This window comes from Papaver somniferum, chromosome 2 (genome assembly GCF_003573695.1).
Source record: "Papaver somniferum cultivar HN1 chromosome 2, ASM357369v1, whole genome shotgun sequence".
In the NCBI taxonomy this organism is placed as follows: Eukaryota; Viridiplantae; Streptophyta; class Magnoliopsida; order Ranunculales; family Papaveraceae; genus Papaver; species Papaver somniferum.
In genome coordinates this window covers 52,915,420-52,936,654 of record NC_039359.1, presented here as the reverse complement: position 1 = coordinate 52,936,654, position 21,235 = coordinate 52,915,420, and the positions used below count along the sequence as shown (strand labels likewise).

General features: G+C 34.8%; 1 long non-coding RNA gene across 1 annotated transcript; it reads right to left on the bottom strand.

The window, feature by feature from the left end:
* Nucleotides 1-8,221: 8,221 nt before the first annotated feature.
* On the bottom strand, nt 8,222-9,704 carry LOC113353288. Its single transcript, XR_003361190.1, has 3 exons — nt 9,588-9,704; nt 9,036-9,085; nt 8,222-8,290 (listed from the first exon to the last, which is right to left on the bottom strand). It is a non-coding gene; the product is annotated as an uncharacterized LOC113353288 (long non-coding RNA).
* Between the last annotated feature and the right edge of the window lie 11,531 nt (nt 9,705-21,235).

Sequence of the window (21,235 nt, the reverse complement as noted above, 5' to 3'; positions counted from 1 at the left end):
GGCTTTCTAAACTGGAAATTTTAATTTGGAAATGATAGTGTGGACGATTCTCACACTTATAAGGACCTGTGGGTAGGCTAGGGTAGGGACGCCACAATATCTATGTGTCGTTTTCTTGGATTCAAAATCGTTAATATTATCATTTCTCAAACTCCTCAAAGGTCGTACCGTAAAAAAATCCTAACCTTTCCTTTTTTAACGATTTTTAAAGTACGTGTTCATTGTATATTTGAGTGCGTAATGGAAATAGTTTTTTATAATTTATTTTGAATCATATCCATGTCGAGTTTCCTACCAGATTTTTCAGATCAAAAACTTTATCAACTGTATTTCCTCGTCAAAATCAATTAAAACTTTTTGTTACAGTGAAAGAAATGGAAGTTTAATGGCACGCAAGTAAAAGAAGAGGGGCAGATGTCCTCGTCAATAAGGTTAAGAGCTCACTCTTCATTTAGGGGCAGAATGAAAATTATTCAGGACGATAGTGTTTAGAGATATGGTATTACATATCGGATATTTCTTTTGTAAATAATCGTGCTAAATAGTAACTAGTATCATGGACTTCTATGTCTGTCTCTCAGAGGACATCACTGTAATGATTGGACTTTCTTCACTTCTAATAAGATGTATACCTTTCTACTGGAAAAACTAAGCTTTGCTTTTGGTTACATTAAGCAAACGTTGAGTTATGAGATTGCTGAATTTTACTAATTCGACGACGATAAGTTAATTAACTATTAAAATATCCAAACATTTTAAATATATATATATATTTTTTTTAATTATATTATTGGATAACGATTATTACATAAAACTAATTGGAAGGCTAACAAGCTAAGCTCTAACGACATACTACTACATTAATTTAACAAGTTGTTGTGCTAGCCTACCAGTGAGTCTGATGAGTAATCTAGCCAAAGGAGCCGAAAAGAATGGGTTTGAGATTGTGTCATAAAAGGGGGCAAACTAACTCTACCTTCAATGTTAATTTCTGTAATATTACGTTATTGGAGACTCGAACCTGAGACCTCATGGAACGCATGAAATTTTGGAGAACGAGGATGACCAGATGAGCTAGGTGCCCGTTCTTAAAAAAATAAAATATCATCTGTAATGACGTTACGAAGCCGACATCGAAACACATTGCGGTCAGTTAAGGAAGTCGACTTTTTTTTCAAAGTATATCTTACGCTGGTCATTTTCTATTGATTAGTCATGTAACATTAACGTTGTCTAAGTACCAAAACTACCAAGTGATTTTGTTAATATTAATGTAGTAGCAATGATTATTGATCAATATTGGGCTTACAATTGTGGTTGTGCAAGAAAGTTTGACTTAAAAGACTCGTAAGCATGTCATCAACTATAGTTTGGTCAAGTAATATTTGCAGCGTTCCAAGTATGAATTCATTTTGTTAGCTAAAGTCCTTAGTAGTAATATGGTTATTGATCTATTAAGGTAGTAGTTGCAGTAATGATTTGGTAGTCAGTACGTACACTTGGTTTTTAATTTGTTAGTGAATATCATAGCTCGTACATGTCCCCTTAATTCCATTTATGGTGAATATCATAGCTCATACGTAGAATGAATATCATAGCTCGTACGTAGAAATAAATGATGATTGCCAGCGGGGGCAGAGCCACATGGAAGGTTGGGTGTGCGATTGCCCACCCAGCTCATCTGGTTTCCAACCCAATTTTCACATTTTACCGCAATTTACCCATTTTAACCAATTTTGCACCTCCTTAAATGTCCATTCATTCATAACTTTCCCACCCAATTCTCAAAATCTCACTCCGTCCCTGTCCCTGATTCGCCAGTGACTGATGAAAAGAGGAATTCAATTGAAATAATCAATATCTGAATTTTACCAATATCACTAGGTGTGGTCTATGTAATCTTGTTTTCATAATTCATCACAAATATTATAAAAGAATTTAAAAAAGAAATAGTCGGAACCTTTCCGAAAGATATATCCAGGAAAAGGGACAAAATGAAATACAAAAAGCTTAAAAAGAAAAATTATTTCAACGTTTGATGCTTCGTGAGAAAGTTCGGCACTTGATGTGAAAAGAACTCTTCTATTGTTATGGAGCTCCCTCTTTTTTCAATATTCCGTCCATTTCACAATAGATGATGTTTTGAGAGCTTTTACGCAAATTTCAGAAATGGAGAATGTATGTAACATTTTCATCTATGCCCTTGAAAAAAATCTTCTAACATTAATTGACGTTAGTTCATTTAAAAATAAACTTATATTTCCAAGACAAAATATTACTGTAATATTGTTAATTTTGTGGAAAAAATATAAAATCATCAGCTAATGTGGAATAAAGAATAACCCTAGGCACTCATCTAAACTGTAACAGAGAGAGTATAATCTTTATACAGTCAAAATAAAATAAAATAATATTATAAATTTAATTGTTTATTTGTCTTCCTCGGAACTAAAAATAAATAAAAAAATACTTTTATCTCTAATAGATAAATCATACTCCATTCGTTCTACTTTTAGAGAGTTTTCACGCAGATTAAGAAATGGAGATTGATAAAAAAAAACATTTATGCCCATGAGAAAAGAATTCTAACAATATTAATTGGTATTACTGCATTTAAAATAAACTTATACTTCCAAGATAAATATTAGGCTTAGTTGGTAGTTTTGTTGGGAAATTTGAAAACCATCAAGTAATATGGAGCAAAATAAAAAAACCCTAACCAATTATCTAAAGTGGAAAGCATGGAGCTTATACTTATTAATTGAAAATTTGAGATACAAAGACCGCGGAGAAATCTGGAATAAATTTTCAGCAATAGAACTCTTCTATTCTTCAGAAACTTCCTATTGATAGGAGTTAATTCCATGAGAACAACGTGTTTTTCATCGTTTGATTAAAATAATTATTTCCATGAAATTATAAGTAAAGCTTAATCTGAAATATGTTTTAAACTTAATTACATGGACAGTCTTTTCTTGTTTCGTCCAAAATTCCGATGTCATAGAATACACTTTCCAAAAAATTATTTTCTTCCTCCGTTATCAAACACATTCTTATTGTTGGAGCTCCAATGCATGGTCAGGGAAAGAGATTTTAATTTTGGCCCGGAGGAGATTCAGGCCGTCAGATGAGATTACAATAAGTAAGCAGACCATATTCACCCCATAACGATCGCGGTTTCTTTCGTGGCCAAGCACCCACGACTTTGAATTTGCAACACTGATAAACGTTACTAAGTTAGGATCTCTTGACACGTGTTCCATGCCTTGGAGACCGTGGTGGAAACGTGGGAACAACATGCGTGACTAGAGGTGTAAATTGGGTTGTGCCAGCACGAGTACAACCCAGCACAACACATTAAAATTTGAGCACAACCCAGCCCAACACGTGATTTAGCACGACATGACACAACACATTAATTCCATGGGACGGACTGGGTTTGACTAATCAGCACAGTAGCCCAGCACAGCACGCGACACGGATAAACACGTGGTACGGAACAACACAGCACTTTAAGAAAGCACGTCATTATAGGTATATATGTATATTTCACAAAAGAGCCATTATTCTAGCCAATTATTAGCATTTTATTATTGTTATATTAACTTATTTTCATAATAACACATATAATACTTAAATATATGGAAAAAAATTATATTTGAAAAAAATATAAAATAAATGTGCCCGGCACAGCACAGCACGACATAACACGTTTATTTTTCTGGCACAACCCAGTACAGCACGCCTTCTAGCACGGCACGACATGTCATAATTTCTGGTACAACACAGCACGACACATAGCACACTAAGCAAGTGATTTCTTGGGCCGGGCTGCGCTGTGCACGTTTTGGAGCCTGCACAGGAGCAAAGGTTAAGGGAACTTGCAAGGGAACAATATAGAGATTCATCATCTAGCAGCTCAGGAAGCGTTCAAATGGACAGCTGAACTAGAGAGCAGAATGGAGTTCGAATTAGATTCCCGCAATCTAATAAAACTAACCAGAAGAATTCATGCTGAGCAGATAGATAGCAGATTCAAGTATAAAGAAGAACAAATTAGGTTTTTTGAAATTGCTACTTGGAACACTATATCTTCCGGTAAAAACAATCTAGTCATAAATCTGGCGATTTTAAGTTTGGTTTGCAACCTTAATAGACATTGGATGTCATCTGAGATACCCAATTTGATCATGGAAATCACTAACGAAAACAATGCTGTGAACTACTCTATGTATTACTAGGGTGGACTTTTTTACCTATTTCTTATAAAAAAAAAAGGTGCGACTGTTTGACCTTAGAGCATCTCCAACAGCGGCTGCTAAAAATTCTACGTGGAGATTTTATTTAGATCCTTATTTATAGGGTCATATGTATGTGGCGAAAATAGAAACGCTTTGTTCATGGACTATCTCCAACAGTGTGGGTCTTATTTTGTGGATTTGTTTTTTTGGATAATGATAAAATTGATTCCCTTTTTCCTATTGGTTTAGAAAAAAATATTTCAAAGTAAAAATTTAAAATATGGTTAAAAAGATGACGTGGAGGTCATTCCCAAGGTCTAAATAAGACTTTCTTCAAGACCTTCATATTTATTTTAACATCCTTCCTACTTAATAGCACCCACCGTTGGAGATGAATTTAATGTAAATGAAGGTCTAAAATCCTATGTGTCATAAAAAAAAAAAAAAACCTTCACCTTTGTTGGAGATGCCCTTTGTATTGGAACTTTTATAGTCGTCACTAAAATGGTGATGAAAGTAGCCGTCCGCAATAAATTAGCAACCAGAATATCAAATTTGACACACTAAAATATCCCCAACCATTCACCGACACGCAAATTTATTGCAGCAATGGTGCATTAGAATAGATGTTTCCTGTCCAAACTAAGTGCTTTCAACGTTCTCGAGTACATGCTTGACTAAATATAGGCGGATGCTCGCTTTGGTGGTTCATCCATACATGCTATTCCTAGTGTGTCAAATTTACAAATTCTAACCCTCGCCTCCCACAGAATTTGTGATTCTGAATTAACATAACCCTCACCTTTGGTTTCCTTTCTTAACTCGCTTGTCTACTTGCGAAAACGTGGGAATTTCAGAGAGTGCGTACATGATGATATTCTTGATTTTCACTATCATTGTCACTTGCAAGAGATTTATACGATTTCCTTACTTAATCATCGATTAGTATAAATTGCGCCATCATCATTGCCTATTTAAACCCAATTCCCCTACTTGTTACGACGCTGTATTAGTTGCAGTTTAACTTTGCGTTCTTGGGTAATGGACACGTGCGATCGAAACTTTGGACACAAGTGTGGAAGTTTTTGTAGTGCAATTAATAAATTTGACTTTGATCAAATCCTTTCAAAAAATAAAAAAAAAAAAGAAGAAAAAGAAATTGGTGCCGGTTTACCCTTGGCAGAGGCTGCTAGGAACTAGTATCAATCGATTAGTAGACTTTCTTTCAGCAAGATACCTACACGGTTACACCTCTTCTCCATCTAACAACAACTAGCTAGCATGAAGTTTTTAAAGCTGCGGTCCATGCACATACCTTGTAACAGTATACCTGCACTAATTTTCGTTCTATCTAGCACAGACACGGCCGTTAATTAATGTCCTTGGTCGGTCGCACCTTCAAAGCGATGCATGTGTTTCTGCAGTTCACCAACCTATATCCATCGAGCAGAGCCCATCCTATCTTGGCTACAAGCATGGCTAGACTTTGAATATAATGACAGCTAGAATCATGCCAAAGAAGACGTACGTTATCGCATTCATTGGATATATATCTTGAGCAATTATCGGGGGTATGGAAGGAGCAAACTATCGGACACGCAAGGGCTTTTTCAAACAATTGAAAATTAAGATACGTACACACTAGACCCACGATGACCGACCTTTTGGAAAGGGTTGGCTTTTCAAAAGAATTTGTTCGGTTTTAGATGGAGGATCATCTTCTTATCCATGCACTAGTCAAAGATCTTGCTTCTTGTTTACCCGGCATCCACTTTGGAGCCAAGAAGAGTAGCCTTAATTCTTTTTTGTTCTGCCTGAGAGAAGTATGACGTGTCTTGAGAAATCAGTTAGTTGCGGGGAATGTTGGTCATTAGAAATAAGATGGTGCAGTCTAACATTGATAAAAGAATAATTTTAGGACCCTAAAAAAGTATTTGCTTAACAAGGTTATTTATTTATCGATAAACGATATTATTCAATTATTGGTGAATTAAAAGAAGATATTCAAGAATTAAATGACACCATTCTAACCTATGCTATGGATGGACGTCGAACATTTTTTAAACTATCGTGTGATACACTTATGGAATCACTTACAGACAATGAAATTATCGAGCTAGTAATAAATTATGAGAATCATCATTAACCAAATGATAGTAGCCTTTTAGAAAAAAGAGGTATTTTAAGCGGTAGTAACTATAAAAAGATGACTTTTTACAACAAGAGCAAAATATTCCTGAAGTATTTGTTCATGTATTATAAAAAATTAAGGACGATACATATTTTGGTTTAGGTGGAGGGAAAATAATAATCTTTAAATGCATATTGTGAGAAGAAATGGCTTTTTATACGAACATTGTTGGTTGGATGATGTATCCTGGTTTATTGATATATATGTTTTTGTATGAAATTTAGTGATTATTCATTTATATTTCATACGGCCTTTAAGGATTCAATTTTTCTTATTCATTGATGCATATAGAGAGCTTATTCATTTATCCCCTTTTTCCAAGTTGGAACAAAAGAAAATTATTAATTTGGCGATGTTGTTCGTTTATCGAGGTTAGACTGTACAGTACTATGTGGGGTAATTTCCAAGTTGTTAGCTTTTTATGACTTAACTACCCCGTCTAAATTTCATATATCATGTTTAAATCCACATATTTGGTTAATTAAATCTGCAATATGAACTTGGATCTATAAGAAAAGTAAAGTCAGATACTCTTCGAATAACCAAGTATTTGAATCCAATGGTCTTGATATAAAATTTGGGCATTTTTTTCCAAACAAAAACTATTATATAAATATTTAACACTAGTGGAAAACAGAAGTTCCGCGACCGTCAGGACAAGTCATATATACGTGTTATACGACTACTTTCAACCGTCTCTGTTGGGGTCTCTGATAAAGCGTCGCTGTTTCGTACGACCCTAAGCCACGGGTCTCAAAATAACGACGTATTTTAAGGATAACGAACTACAGACCCTTAACCGTGGGTCTCAGATTTAAATTATAATATAAAAAAAAATATAGATTCAGATTTGCTGAAATGCCTGAATGGCTAAATCTGAAATAATCTGACTGCATCAAAGTCAAGTCAAGTCAAATTGAACTCAAGTCAAAGTCAAATCAAATGGAAGTCAAAGTCAAGTCAAAAGAAACTCAAAGTCAAGTCAAATGAAACCCAAACTGAAATTCAAATTTAAACTCAAACTTGAGAATTCCACATTCATTCATTTTATCCATTGGGTTTAAAATTACACAAAAAAGATGAAATTTTGATTCAAGATAATACATGTCCAAACTAGCTAGCTAGTAAGTTCTAACAAAAAGATGCTAATAGACAATAAGCTAAAAAACATGTTAATCAATAAAACGATTAGCTCCTCCGATGAAGATGAACTTATCCAATACTTCATAAATGATATCAAGTAGAGCATCCATGTGTTGTGTCCCTGGTTCACATACGACAAAGAACGTCGTTCCAGCAATGCAAATCAACAACAACACAATGACTTCGTTCAGTTCATAATACACGGTAGAACAAAATAAGTTACTAGAGTATACTTCATATTCTTTCTTTTAGTGTTAGAAGCACGTGTGAGGTAATTTGAGAAATTAAACCGAGATCTGGTTCATGTAAACAGCAATTGGCTCATCAGTAGCAGGTATACAATCATGCAACAAGAGTGAAAACATAAATGAGGAAAGCAGGGAATTCAGGAAAAATAAAGGACTATAAGGGAATTACTTTTGTGGAACGCTTTTGGTATGCAAATACTAATATCACAGGGGAATAATATTCAAGCTCGTATCAATATGCAACATGTTATATATATATATATATAGTGGAATATAAAAGGTGCAGAATATAACCCAAGATTCGGCATGCTATTCACTATAATACAAGTACTAGTAAGTTGAAGGTTTATTCAAAGATGTGCTACAAGTCCTTATAAATTCAAAATTTCTAAAAACAAGGGCAAACCAGCAAAATGATAAACTTCCCGATGATGAACTAAGCCCAACAATTCATATATTTGGTGCACCTGCAGCAAACAAAACAAAAAGGGATTCAGTTGACACTTCAGTTGAAAAGGTACACAGAAAGGGATTTAAATCAATATTCTATGACGCATAATGGAAGGGTCGAAAGACTACAAGTCCAACATGGAACAACAAGCACCAAAGATCAAAGTCTATAAAAATACCCCACGTACAGTTCAGCAATTTTCCAGGAAATCTACACAACTTGTCATTGATAACTCGCGTACCACAGGGATAAAAGATCATTAATTGGAGTCTCCTCTAACCAAACCACCAACTGTAGTTCTCTAGACATAATGCACTACCTGAGGAGAAATATTCATAATCTCATATTCTTTCTTAATCATTCCTAATAGATCCATCACTGCTAAACATAGACCACGCCAAAATTAGGTTTCAAAAATCACACCATTTATAAACCCATAATAAGAAAGTGTATCATACTATGTATATAAGCATTTCTTTCACAGAATATTAGTAAGATACAATCCAAAGGGCTCTGTCAGATAAACCTATTAAGCTAAGACATAACTCGAGACCTCAGAATGATAACTACGTTGCCGATTACAAAGCAAATAAGCTAGCCTACGTTTCCAAACCATTCAAGTTAGTTTTCAAACAGGGAACCAAGACTCCAAGTTAATAATTCTAAATATATAAAGAAAGCAATAGACAACAGCTACTTTTTTTCCAGGCTTTATATCAAGCACGGGTGACAATATTTGGTTCTTGAGAAGATGAGCTTACACAATTCAAGTTATAAATTTCGCAGAAGCACCTTCCTCAGATTGTGCTTTCTGAAACCAACAACATGATTGAATAGTTATGATATGACATGAAGCACGTAAGTAGTACAACAACTACATAAGTATAATGAGTAAAGCAATTAATACACAAACATTTGACATGAACAGAAATAGCTTTTACATGAATTTGCTTTCTAATACACGTGACTTCATTCCATATTCTGCAAGGCAAAAACATTACATGAACTCAACAATTTTGCTTTTCAAGGAGTTCGTGATCTACTACATAACTTCTGTAATGTAGTAAATTAGAAAAGCCTTACTGGACGTCATGCCATGAGCAAATTTGCTAGACCATGTAGTAAATTACAAGGCAAAAACATTACATGAACTCAACAATTTTTTTTTTAAGGAGTTCATGATCTACTACATAACTTCTGTAATGTAGTAAATTAGAAAAGCCTTACTGAATGTCATGCCATGAGCTGAATTTGCTATACCATGTAGTAAATTAGCAGCACAGTGAACACATTAGTTGATGAAGGAAATATACCTGATTTCAGATCCTTTAGGCTCACGAATCCTGACCTGAAAGATGAACAATGGCATTTTAAAAGTTAAAGTAACCCATACAAACAGAACGTTAATAAAAAAACACCTGTTCAAAAACCTACGTTACCCCCGTTAAGGATTTTCACTTTTGCCAAATGTACGTGCAATCAACATAAATATAGGAATGCCACCTTTGCCTGTATCTGTGACTGAATTCTCTGAAACCCTGATGTCCTTCACATAAAAAATCACAAGGCATCATTGTAGAAATAGAGAAAAGCATTCAAGCAGCATATGCTATGTAAAAATTATGTATAACTAACAAGTATAATGTAGCTAATCATTAACCAACATGTGGTACTCAAGCAAGCCAAGGCATCCAAAAAATGTACCAACAACCCATCTATTCTTATACTATCTGGAATGTAATTCTCTTTTCAATACAGTGGAGAAAATAGGTATGTGCTAGTTTCATATTCAAAAGGGACTAAGTTAATTAAGCCCAATGATTAACCATTTAAATACAACCAAGATTATCTACCAGTAGCAGCATCTTCACCAATCTATGACCAGAATTCATAACAATGTGCTAACATACATACAACAAAGAAGAATAAGAAATCCCTCTGTTGCCTTTTCCACTATTATAAAACTTATCATTACTCACATCAAAGCTATCTAACATGTAAGCTAATAATCATTTGATGCAAAGAAACTGCTCATAGCTATCTAAGTGTTTCCCTTTCAAAGTAGTGCTCTTGAAAACTAATATGTAGCTAATTTGAATTCTAAGTAGGAATTAATTAGTACATGAATTCCACTTGCACACATTACCATTTCATTAACTTATAATAGAGTCCAAAATTCAGGGAAATGTTGAGATTACTTAACTTGACCTTTGATGGTAACTGACCACCAACCTTGCAGCACTCATTGGGACCTTTTTACAAACACCTGGAGTGCAGAGTTGAGATCCACAGTGAGAGAGATTTCTGTTGTTGGGGTAAGGCTCACATATCCTGCAAACACGAATTCTACAAGAATTCCAACAAATTTAGGCCTTGATAGCACCCACAAATGAAAACAGAAAAGAAAAAAAAACACAATTGTTTCCATAAAATTTAATCCACTCATCATCAACCACACAATAACCATTTATCAGGATTATGTTTAATCAAGTTAGACAAGAATTATGGCTCAAACCTGCAACAAAAACACAACAACCAGTTATTAGATTAAAAAATACACAGATTTGTAATCAAACAATGGTGATAGAATTAAGAGGTGAAGCATGGTTCTCAGCACTTCCTTCCCAAACCAAGTACCTCAATTATTAGTCCTTCCACCTGCAGTTTTGAGAACTTATCACTTATCACTTACAAAACTTCACAAAAGAGTTCATTCATCAGACCACATAGTACAAATTTGTTTGGACGAGAACCAACACAATAATAACAAACAACTTAATGCAGAATCACCACCAATTCAAGAAAACCCCTAAAATTAAAGGAGAAGAAAAGATAAAAACCAAACCTCATATCTCTTCGACATAATCAGTAGAGTTGCATGCTATATGAACCCTTTTGTTTATCACATCAAAGTGAACTGGTGCATAATTGTTCAGGAGAGTTTTACTTTCCTACAAAAACCAAAATAAATCATTAAATTTCAATTTCATGAAAAACCCAAAAATAAATTTAAATCAAAATTACAAGCAACATGGTAGAAATAATCATAAAACCAACAATCAATTTTACCTTCTTTCTGGTAAATCAGTTGATTCTTCAAATGTTGGTGAAGCCAAAAACCAAATTCCCCTTAAAATGTTCGAGAAATTCAACTGAGGATGATAATTGGTCTTCTAACTAAAAATCCTACAACAAAATCAAAATAAATTCAAAACCCTAACAATAAAAAAATCTACAACAAAGAGAGAAAAGGGGGAATAAATGGTTTTACATACAATATTGCAAATGGAGTGATGATAAAAATGGTTTTTCATGAAGATATGTTGGTTTAGATAGCGGATCTGGGAGTGAAAAAGAAAATGATTTTTCTTTGAGCTCGGCTATGAGAGAGCTTCAGAGAGTGAGACGATGGAAGAGGAAGAAAAAAAAACAGACAACAGGTTTGAGATCTACTTGAGGGATTTCCGAGGAAGAATTAAGATAAGGGTTTGCTAGCATGTTTGATTTAACGACATCTGGGGTTATTAATCAGAAGAAGAATCAAGAGAAGGGATTTCCATGGAGCTCACCGATTCGCTTCTTCTGTCGACAATAGCAGAAACCCCTTTTTAATCATCATATTCTTCTATAATTGCAGCGAACTCATCTCCTTCCAACCCCAAATTGTCTTCATCTTTGTCTTCAAGATTCATAGAAAACCCTTTCTCCAATTCCATCACAGACTCATAATTTCAGATTCGGAAACCCTAGAACACCCTAAAACAAACATCTTTAGCAGTAATCATCCATGAGATGATTATTTATTTAGTTAGAGATTTTGATAAAACCCTAGAATGATAGAAAAAAAACTTGGATTGAATCTGTTCCCATCAGATTTGAGATTTACAATTGGACAAGTGAGTTGAGGGATTTTATAATTAGAATCAAGAGAAGGGTGGGTTTTTATTAATTTGGTTGAAACTACATCTAAGGTTTACTGATTTCTCCATTTCCATGAAGCCAGTTCCTTAGGTTAGATAGGGAGACCGAGAGCAGAAGAAGAAAGAGAAAGAAAAAGACTGGAAATGGGTGAGAGAAAGAAGTATTTATATGCTCCATAAAATAATGAAAAATTATCAAATGTGAATCGGTTTGGAAGGGTCGCGGGATCGGCAGTAGATTTAGGGTAAAATAGTAATTATTCAGAGACGGCTATAAATGCTCTCGGAATTTTTCCTTGTTTTTATCATATCAGAGAAAGCTATCTTTGGTCAACGGTCAAACTACCATTACTGGCGGTCTCTGATGTGGGTTGCTAAACACCCATTTTTCACTAGTGTAAGTTACTAATATGTCCCCTGAGAGGAAATACAAAAGCAAAAAAAAAAAATCAAATTCTTTTTTTTTATAAGAAAATAGATCCAAAAACACTAGATAACTTTGACAGTATGGTTAAGATGAAACATTTTAAGACCAGCTGTGTAGCTAGGAAAGTACAGAATCCAGTTATAATCAGGATTATTACAGAATTCCTGAATCAAAAAGATTAAACTATCGTCAGACCATCTAGAGTTGATGATGCTTCGATTACACATTTTTAAAATACTTGCAGACAAGAAATTGTCTGATCTGTTGACCAAATTAAAAGATAAAGCCTTGAAAATGCATAACTTTAAGTTCCGGTTCTCAAAATGATAGTTGTTGAATATTTCCTCTTTAGCTTTCACGTACATTTCAATAAGAAGCTTTAATGTCGGTTCAGAGTCAGTTTGAAATTCAATGTGGTGTCCTGAAAGATCCATTGCCCATTGAAAAGATGCTTCAGCTCCTTCTTGTTATAATAGTTCTCTAGAGTTCCTGCCTGTAGAATTTCCTCTGGATTCTCTGAAGTTGCCTTCATCATCAATCAAAGATAGTCCAATAGTTGAGTCACAAGTTTCTGGTAACATAGAAATAGCTATACTAATTCGATATCTAAAGTAGCCTGGGAACTGCCAGTGGTTTAGCGGAGTAATTTTAAGATCAGGATCATCCAGTGGGTTATAATAAAGTCTTTGGTTTATGTTATATAGTTATCTTTTTGGATACAGTTTGAGGAGTTCAGGTATTTTACTATGGTGTTGGAAGTTTGCCAACTATTCTGGTCTAAACTATTTAACACTTTATTACATCGAGCCTTCCAAATGTGTCAGTTAATGGTGCTACATAATTTTTCCCATCCTATAAAGCTATTTTCTATCCCTTTATCTCTAAACCAACTATTTATCCAATCATGACAAGTATTGGTTCCGTTTTTAACTCAATCCATCTGAAAATTTAGATGGTTCCAAACTTGCGAAGAAAATTGACATTCTAAAAAAAAATGAGAGAGAGTTTCATTATGGTTGTTACACAATTTGCAAATGGTGTTTATGTTTGGAACTTTGGCCGCTACTCGCATACTAGTATGGAGAATAGAACTAGCTACTTTCCACATGAATATTTCTATATTGGGAGATGCTTTTAATTTCCAAATTTTTCCCCAGTTAGTGGCAAAAGTTTCACTATTATTAAGTTTGTTGTATAAATATTTTACGGAGAATTGTTTGTTCCTGGTTAAGTTCCAAATAGCTTTATCTTCTATGTTATTCGTAGGAATTGGGATGCGCTTTATTATGTTTACAGTGTGATTGTTGAAACATTTTTCCAGTTGAGAAGTATCCCAAACTTTATCATTTGTAATCAGGTCACTAACAAAGTTTAGATTAGTAGTATCTATATTAGGTTTAGGTATTGTTGGTTTAACATATGGTATCCAGAAGTCATTCCATATATTGATTTTGTTTCCGTTTCCTAAGGACCAGAAGCAGTTGGACTGCATTATGCTAATACCACTTTTAATCCCTTTCCAAAGCCAGTTATCAGTTCTTTTTGGAGTAGGATGTGCATTATGTCGGTATTTGGGTAGTAGAATGATTTTAGGATTGAACCCCAAAGAGAATCAAGATCTTGTTGAAGGCTCCATCCTAACTTAGTAATCATTGCTTTATTAAATTATTTAATGTTTTGTAGGCCTAATCCTCCATTTTCTGGAGAATTGCAGAAACTATCCCAAGCTTTGAGATAGGTTCCTTTTGGAGTTTCGATATTTTTTGCCCACCAAAAATCGCGTTGTAATTTTTTAATATTTTTTTAAACCTTTTTAGGTAGTTTAAATAAAGACATTTGGTAAATGCTCATAAATTACGTAACAGATTTTATCAGTACTGTTTTACCAGCAGAATTTAGATTTCTTTTTGGCATACCAAGGAGTCTTGTTTTTACAATTTCAACAATTGGTTCGAAACACTTAATTTTGGACCTATGTGTAAACAAGGGAGCACCTAGGTGTTTATCTTCCAAGGGTATGTTTTTTATGTTTAGGTTTGTTTGAATAGTATTAATTATTTCATCATCTGTATGAGCACTAAAGAAAACACCCGATTTGCTCAGATTTATTAACTGATCTGAAGCCTTTCCAAAGTCAAAGAAGATTTTCACTAAGTTGTTGCTAGCTTGAGTTGTAGCTTCGCAGAAAACCAAACAGTCATCAGCGAATAGAAGATGTGTTATAGAGGGAGCATTTTTAATTACTTGGTGACCTTTTATCATTTTCAAATTTTCAGAATGAAGAATAGTTCTGGTCAGGGATTCCATACAAAAGAGGAAAAGATAGGGGGATAAAGGGCTCCCCTGTCTTAGCCCTCTTGTTGGTTTTAAACAACCGCAAGGCGATCCATGCGTGAAAATAGGCATATTTTGGGTTGATAAACATTGGTATATGAGATGACACCAATTGTAAGAAAACCCCATTTTTTTTCATTATTCTTATAAGGAAGTTCCATTCAACACGTCGAATGCTTTAGACATGTCAACTTTTAACCCCATTAGACCTTTTTTTTCTCATATTGTGTAATAATTCGTGAGCTACAATTATGTTGTCAGATATCTGCCTTCCAGGAATGAAGGAATATTGGAAGGGTGAGATTAGTTTATTCAGTAATGGCTTCATTATGTTGGCAAGAATTTTAGATATCACTTTGTAAATAGTATTGCACAGTGTTATTGGCCTGAATTCAGCTGTTGTGACAAGTTTGGGGACTTTGGGGATAAGAGATATAGATGTGGAGTTAAGTTCTTTTAAGATATATCCAGTCCTAAAAAAAGATTAGATCATTTTGATGAGGTCAGGGCCAGTTGTTTCCAGAGTCTTTGAAAAAGACTGGTGAGAAACCATCCGGTCCTGGGCTTTTATTAAGTTCCATCGCAAAAGAGTGTTCCTAATTTCTATATCAGTTAGAATAAAAGCCAAGAGTCTGTTATCCATGTCATTTATGCTAGTGGGTGTAAGATCAATTAGGTCTTCATCCATGGATGGGTTCACTGTGGTAGTTACGGTTTGGAAATGTTGAAAGAGACAATTAGCTATGTCTCTCTTTTCTTGAAGCCGGTTACCATGTTGGTCCCTAATAGTATCTATTATATTTCTCCTTTTTGACTCAAAACTTATGTCACATTGGAGAAGAACTCGAGCTCCAAGTAGTCAACGGAAGAGTTAATTAGTGTTTGGATCCTAGAATTTTGGTACGATAGAGTATTTGGGTCCTAAGTTTATCCAAATCAGTGTTTGGATCGTTGACCCGTTAGTCAACTAGGTAAACTAGTCAATCCTTTAACATTTGTTAAGATTTTATTCGCACGTTTGCCGCACTGTCAACTCCGGTATTTATCTCCGCCACATCTCGACTGATAAGAGAATAATTATCTCCTTTAATCACCACCTCCGCAACAACTTTACTTCTCTTCAACTGATAAGAGAACAATTATCTCCTTCATTCGTTCATGCTAGTTTCGATTGTATTCCTTGCAACTTATAAAATCATGTCATAGAAAGATTCGGGCAATGGAATTGGGGGAATTCTGCAGGGAAGGAAAAAATCGATTGATTCTAAGATAAGTGAAGGGGGTTTCGTAATAGCTCGCTGCTTATATTGTTATAATTGTACTACAATCGGTGATATGACGGATTTGCAGTTGGTGATCTTAAGTATCTGTATTTTAAGGTATGGTTAATCTTATGGCTAATGTAAGATGAATTGTATCAAGAATAATTGGGTACATGAAGGACCACATGAACCACGAAATACTATTCATAGAAGAATGACGAGAGTCTATTTGAGAGCAACAAATGATGATTCCTTCATGGACTACAACATTACCAGGTCCTGCCGATCAAGTGTTCGATAGAAGTCCCCCATACGTTTCCCTTAGTTTGTACAGCCCTGAGTCATGGTTAAATGGGAGTTTTCAACATCTTAGAATAGAATTCATAGGTCAATAGAGACACTGAAATTTTGGTAAGAGTTTGGCGGGATTCTATATTGATCTGTTGATGATAAAACAAGGAAGAACCTTGCTTGCTTCCATGGTTTTAGTGATGAACAGAAGAGATTTTACAGTACTCAAGTTGAAACGGTTCCCGTTGATTGAGACTGTAGCCACGCATGCTTTCAATCTATACCGTTAAATTGAAATTTGTAAACGGAAATTTATAAGGGAAATGTGTTAATTATTTCACTAATAGAAGTTAACGGGCATTAACAGTGTGACCCTTTGACCTACTTGACTAACGGGTCAACGACCCAAATACGAAATTGGACAAACTTAGGACCCAAATATTTTAGCATACCAAAATCTAGGACTCAAACACTAATTAACTATCAACGGAAATGGTGTTTGAATTTTATAGCTTGAATTGGTGGTGGTGTTTCTGGTGGTAAAAATGGTGGAGAAGAAGAAGATAGAGGAGGATGTTAATTCTGTCGATGGTGGAGGTGGTGCTAATGGTGTGCTGGCGTACAGGAAGATGATTCTATAGATGGTGGTGGTATTTTGTTGTAATTAAGATGGTTGAGAAGAAGAAGATAAAGGAGGAGGATGATTAAGTTGATGGTGGAGGTGGTGTCAATTGGGATGATGCTTGTGCTTTCGGGGGTGGGAAAGATAGCCGAGAAAGATGATTCTGTAGATGGTGATGTTATTATCGATGATGGTGGTGGATATGGTGATGTTGTAGTACAATACATGATGCATCCGGATATATCAAGAATTAAAAATTAATCAGTTTTGATACATCATGATAATGACGATTTTGATGCCTGCGTTTGTCTTTACTGTAGATGATGTTGGTGTTTCTGTAGATGGTGTTGTTGTTAGGGTTTATGGTTGTTTAGAAAGATAATGGAGTAATATGATATTATGGATGGTAGTGGAGGAGGTGGTCCTGGAGATGGTTGTGGAGAAATCAGTTGAAGATGATATTGCCGATGGTGTAGATAATGGAGAAAGTTTGGTTCTGGTACTGATGCTGGACAGGCGGAAGAGAACAAAGCTGGTTGCAGAAGAAATAAAAGAATAAGAGAAAACCGAAGGGGGTATTATAGTCTGTTTCAAATTTTTGGATTAACTATCATTTCTCCCGGCCAGACCCATATTTTACCTGTACAATAACACCTGAGATGGCACTTTATTGGACATATAGGACATTATGAATTTAAATATGAATCAAAAACAATTAAATAATAGGATCATGGAAGACTTTTTAATAGATTCAGATATATGTGTAACTAATCAGATGCGGATCTTATCTGGCTCAAATATCCTTGAATCTGAGGTATGGACCTAGTCAAAATACCTCAAACCAGACATTAGAAAAATGAGGAAAAATAAGGAAAATCATATGTATGTTAAACGAAGACAAGATCATGCTAAAAATAAGGAAAATCAACCTGAGTCTAATTAAAATCCTTTAATAACTTGTTAGATGCAGACATTTTTTTTTTACGTATTGTAGTAGTAAGCTACAGTGTTAAAGGAGTAGTTTCGAATGGAGCTCAAAGGACTTCAATATGAAAAGATTGCTTTACTAACCTTAATAAAAAAAATTATTTGCAAAGCATACAAAGCTAAAACCCAAATATTATCTAAAGCTAGCTTTGTAAACCAAAACCCAGAATTGACGGATCGAACAACTTCAAAAATGCGATTATAAAAAAACAAATAATAACATGATGGTTGCCTTAGTGTGGGAAACACTATTCATGCAAATGGTCCAACATTTCTGTTTTAAAGGATTTAGTTAGGGGTGATTTTTTTAGTATCTTTTTCGTGACGGTATGGACAAAAATATCTTTCAGAATAACCTTTTCATGATTATCTACTAATTTAAATCGGATGCGATTCGTACGACGACAGAAAACGCAAAAATATGTCCAGTATCAAGGCTTCAGTGCCTGACCTAAATTTAACAAGCTTACTTCATTAGGCTGCAGTTGGTCATTGCTGGGAGTTTTCTCAAAGCCACGGGGTGTAACAACTTTTGTACGTTCCGACTTTCACTACAGATGAGATAAAAAAATCTTCCATGGATTACATAGTGCAGAAGTCACCTCTATTTTCTTCTTCTTAATATTTTTCCAGTTTCTTTTCTTCATTTTGTTTTTAGTTTGCAATAATAAAGATTGTTGGAAATTTTGGCTAGATACAGGACAACGCAACAAGATTGATGATATGTGTTTGTACCATGATAAAATTGCCACACATTGGGCCTGAATGTTGTTTGGACAACCATTTAACTGTCATTCAGATCTTCCATTCAGCTATTCGACACAGCCCACCAACCTGCCTAATGTGCCATGAAATCAACTGCCGGTCAATGGTCAAAGTCAATTGTCGGTTAATGGTCAAAGTCAATATCAATATCAAGTGGTCAAGATCCAGTTCACCCGACCGGTACGCTGGTCCATTTTGTCTAGCTTACTTCACTGGTCCAGTTCGTCCGGCTCGACTCTCCTAACTCGGTTCATGGACTCGAATCTTCAACTTCGGTCAATTTATGCTCTCAGTCAATTCATCACCATGCTACAAGCCAATCTAGTATTCAGTTTGCTAGTCGTGCGGCCATCCATGTTGCCATCTAGTCTAAAATTCAGTTTTCCATCCATCATGCCATCCTGTCAACCAGTCAAGCCAGTCTGCCAACAATTTTTTCAAGTCAAATCTCGACAGACGCCGCAATCAACATGCAACCATAGGAAAAAACAATGCATGCCTACCAAAGTCTACCCGCCGGTCAAAGTCAAGACCCAGTAGTCAAATCTTTTGGTCCATGACAGTTTGGCCCTCCAGGAAGGTTCTAGAAGTTTATGGATTGCTTGTTGACCAACTCGTTGAGGAGAATGTTCTGAAACATTCCAGATGTCTTGCTTGCCAAGTTACTTCATATGAAGTTTATCTCGAATCTAAGGTTCATCTCATAAATTCAATGTATAGATAGAGGGGGTCTCAACCCTAAAAACACGTGGTTAGATACACTAAAATACACCAGAAAATTCTAAAAGAGATCAAAAAATCATTGTAACCGATAAATCAATAGAATATCTCTCATTATGGGGATTTGTTTGTGGATTAGGAAAAACTCGCTTACCACCTTAAATTTGTATCCCTCTCATTTATATTTGTTCGTGTTATTAACCCTATTTTACATTTTCTTATTTATATTTATTTTACATCATCTTATTTATATTTGTTCGTGTTATTAACTCTATTTTACATCATCTTATTTATATTTATTTTACATCATCTTATTTATATTTGTTCGTGTTATTAACCCTATGTTACATCATCATTATTTGTATCCCTCTTATTTATATTTGTTCGTGTTATTAATCCTATTTTAATCATCTTATTTATTTTTGTTCGTGTTATTAACCCTATTTTGCATCATCATTATCAAATCAATCGTGTTCTGTATCTGAAAGTATTTTCGAGTACAAATAATACGTAAACTGGAAGACCCCAAAATATTGAGTTGTTTGATGGGTGATGTATACAACAAAGTAATATATATTATGTTGGAGAAAATGAGTTATTTAATAAATGATCTTTTGGTCTTGGTGTGGTTTGATCTCATGACCTAAGGGTCTAAGGATACTCACTCATTTTTGAGTAAATGAAATGGATCCTTTAGTCACACATTGTGGAAAACTAAAGAGGTGTTCCACTATATTACCATGTTCTCCTGGATATGTTGTAAAACAATGTGGGTGGAGCGAGTGGGGCGAAAAATACATGTTTCGACCCATGCCCATGCGCGTTTACCAAGCACCAAGTCCGTGTCTACTTGAAATTATTTTTTGCAAGTTTTTAACTTGATAAATAATTTATTTAAGAGTTTTATTTATGGAAAAAATTCTTTTTTTGTGTTTAATTGTTTTACAAGAAACAAAACTCGTTTTATAAGAGAAAACCTAAACCTAACTTGATTTGCAAGTTAATTTTCCTATAAATACAACTCGAAAATCTTTTTTCAAAACACACAAGCAGCGACCATCTCTAGGTCTACTTTTCTTCATCTTTTTGCTTTTATTTTCGTGCGGCGTTTTACTTCCATCCCCGTTGCTGAGTTTAAGAGTGGGTAACTTGTATTGTGCTAATACAAGTTATATCAGGCAGTCTTATCCTGGACACATCTTCGCACGTTGGGGTTTAGCATTAATTTAGAGTATACCCGCGAACTAATGTGTTAAGGACAGCTTGTTGAACCTGTGATTCTGCCCTCATCAATTTGTTCATGGTAGAGTTATTTGATACGGTTCTTTATATTTATTGTTTGATACATCTGACGTTTCTTCCAACATATTATGTGAACAAAATTCATAGGAAAATTATGAGAAATCTTTGGTGAATTTAAGGACCATAATATATTTATTAATGAAAGTTACAACCTTCAAGAGACAAACACACCTTTTTGGATATTTTCAACAACGTCACGTCTTATTGCCATTACGATGGGAGGTCCTGTCCTGACTCCCGAAACCGTACATCCTCTCTGTAAACCAAATTCAAATCTCAGTTTGAACTCAAACAAATGTGATGGTTCTTATGCTTAAGCAGAAGCCCTGAC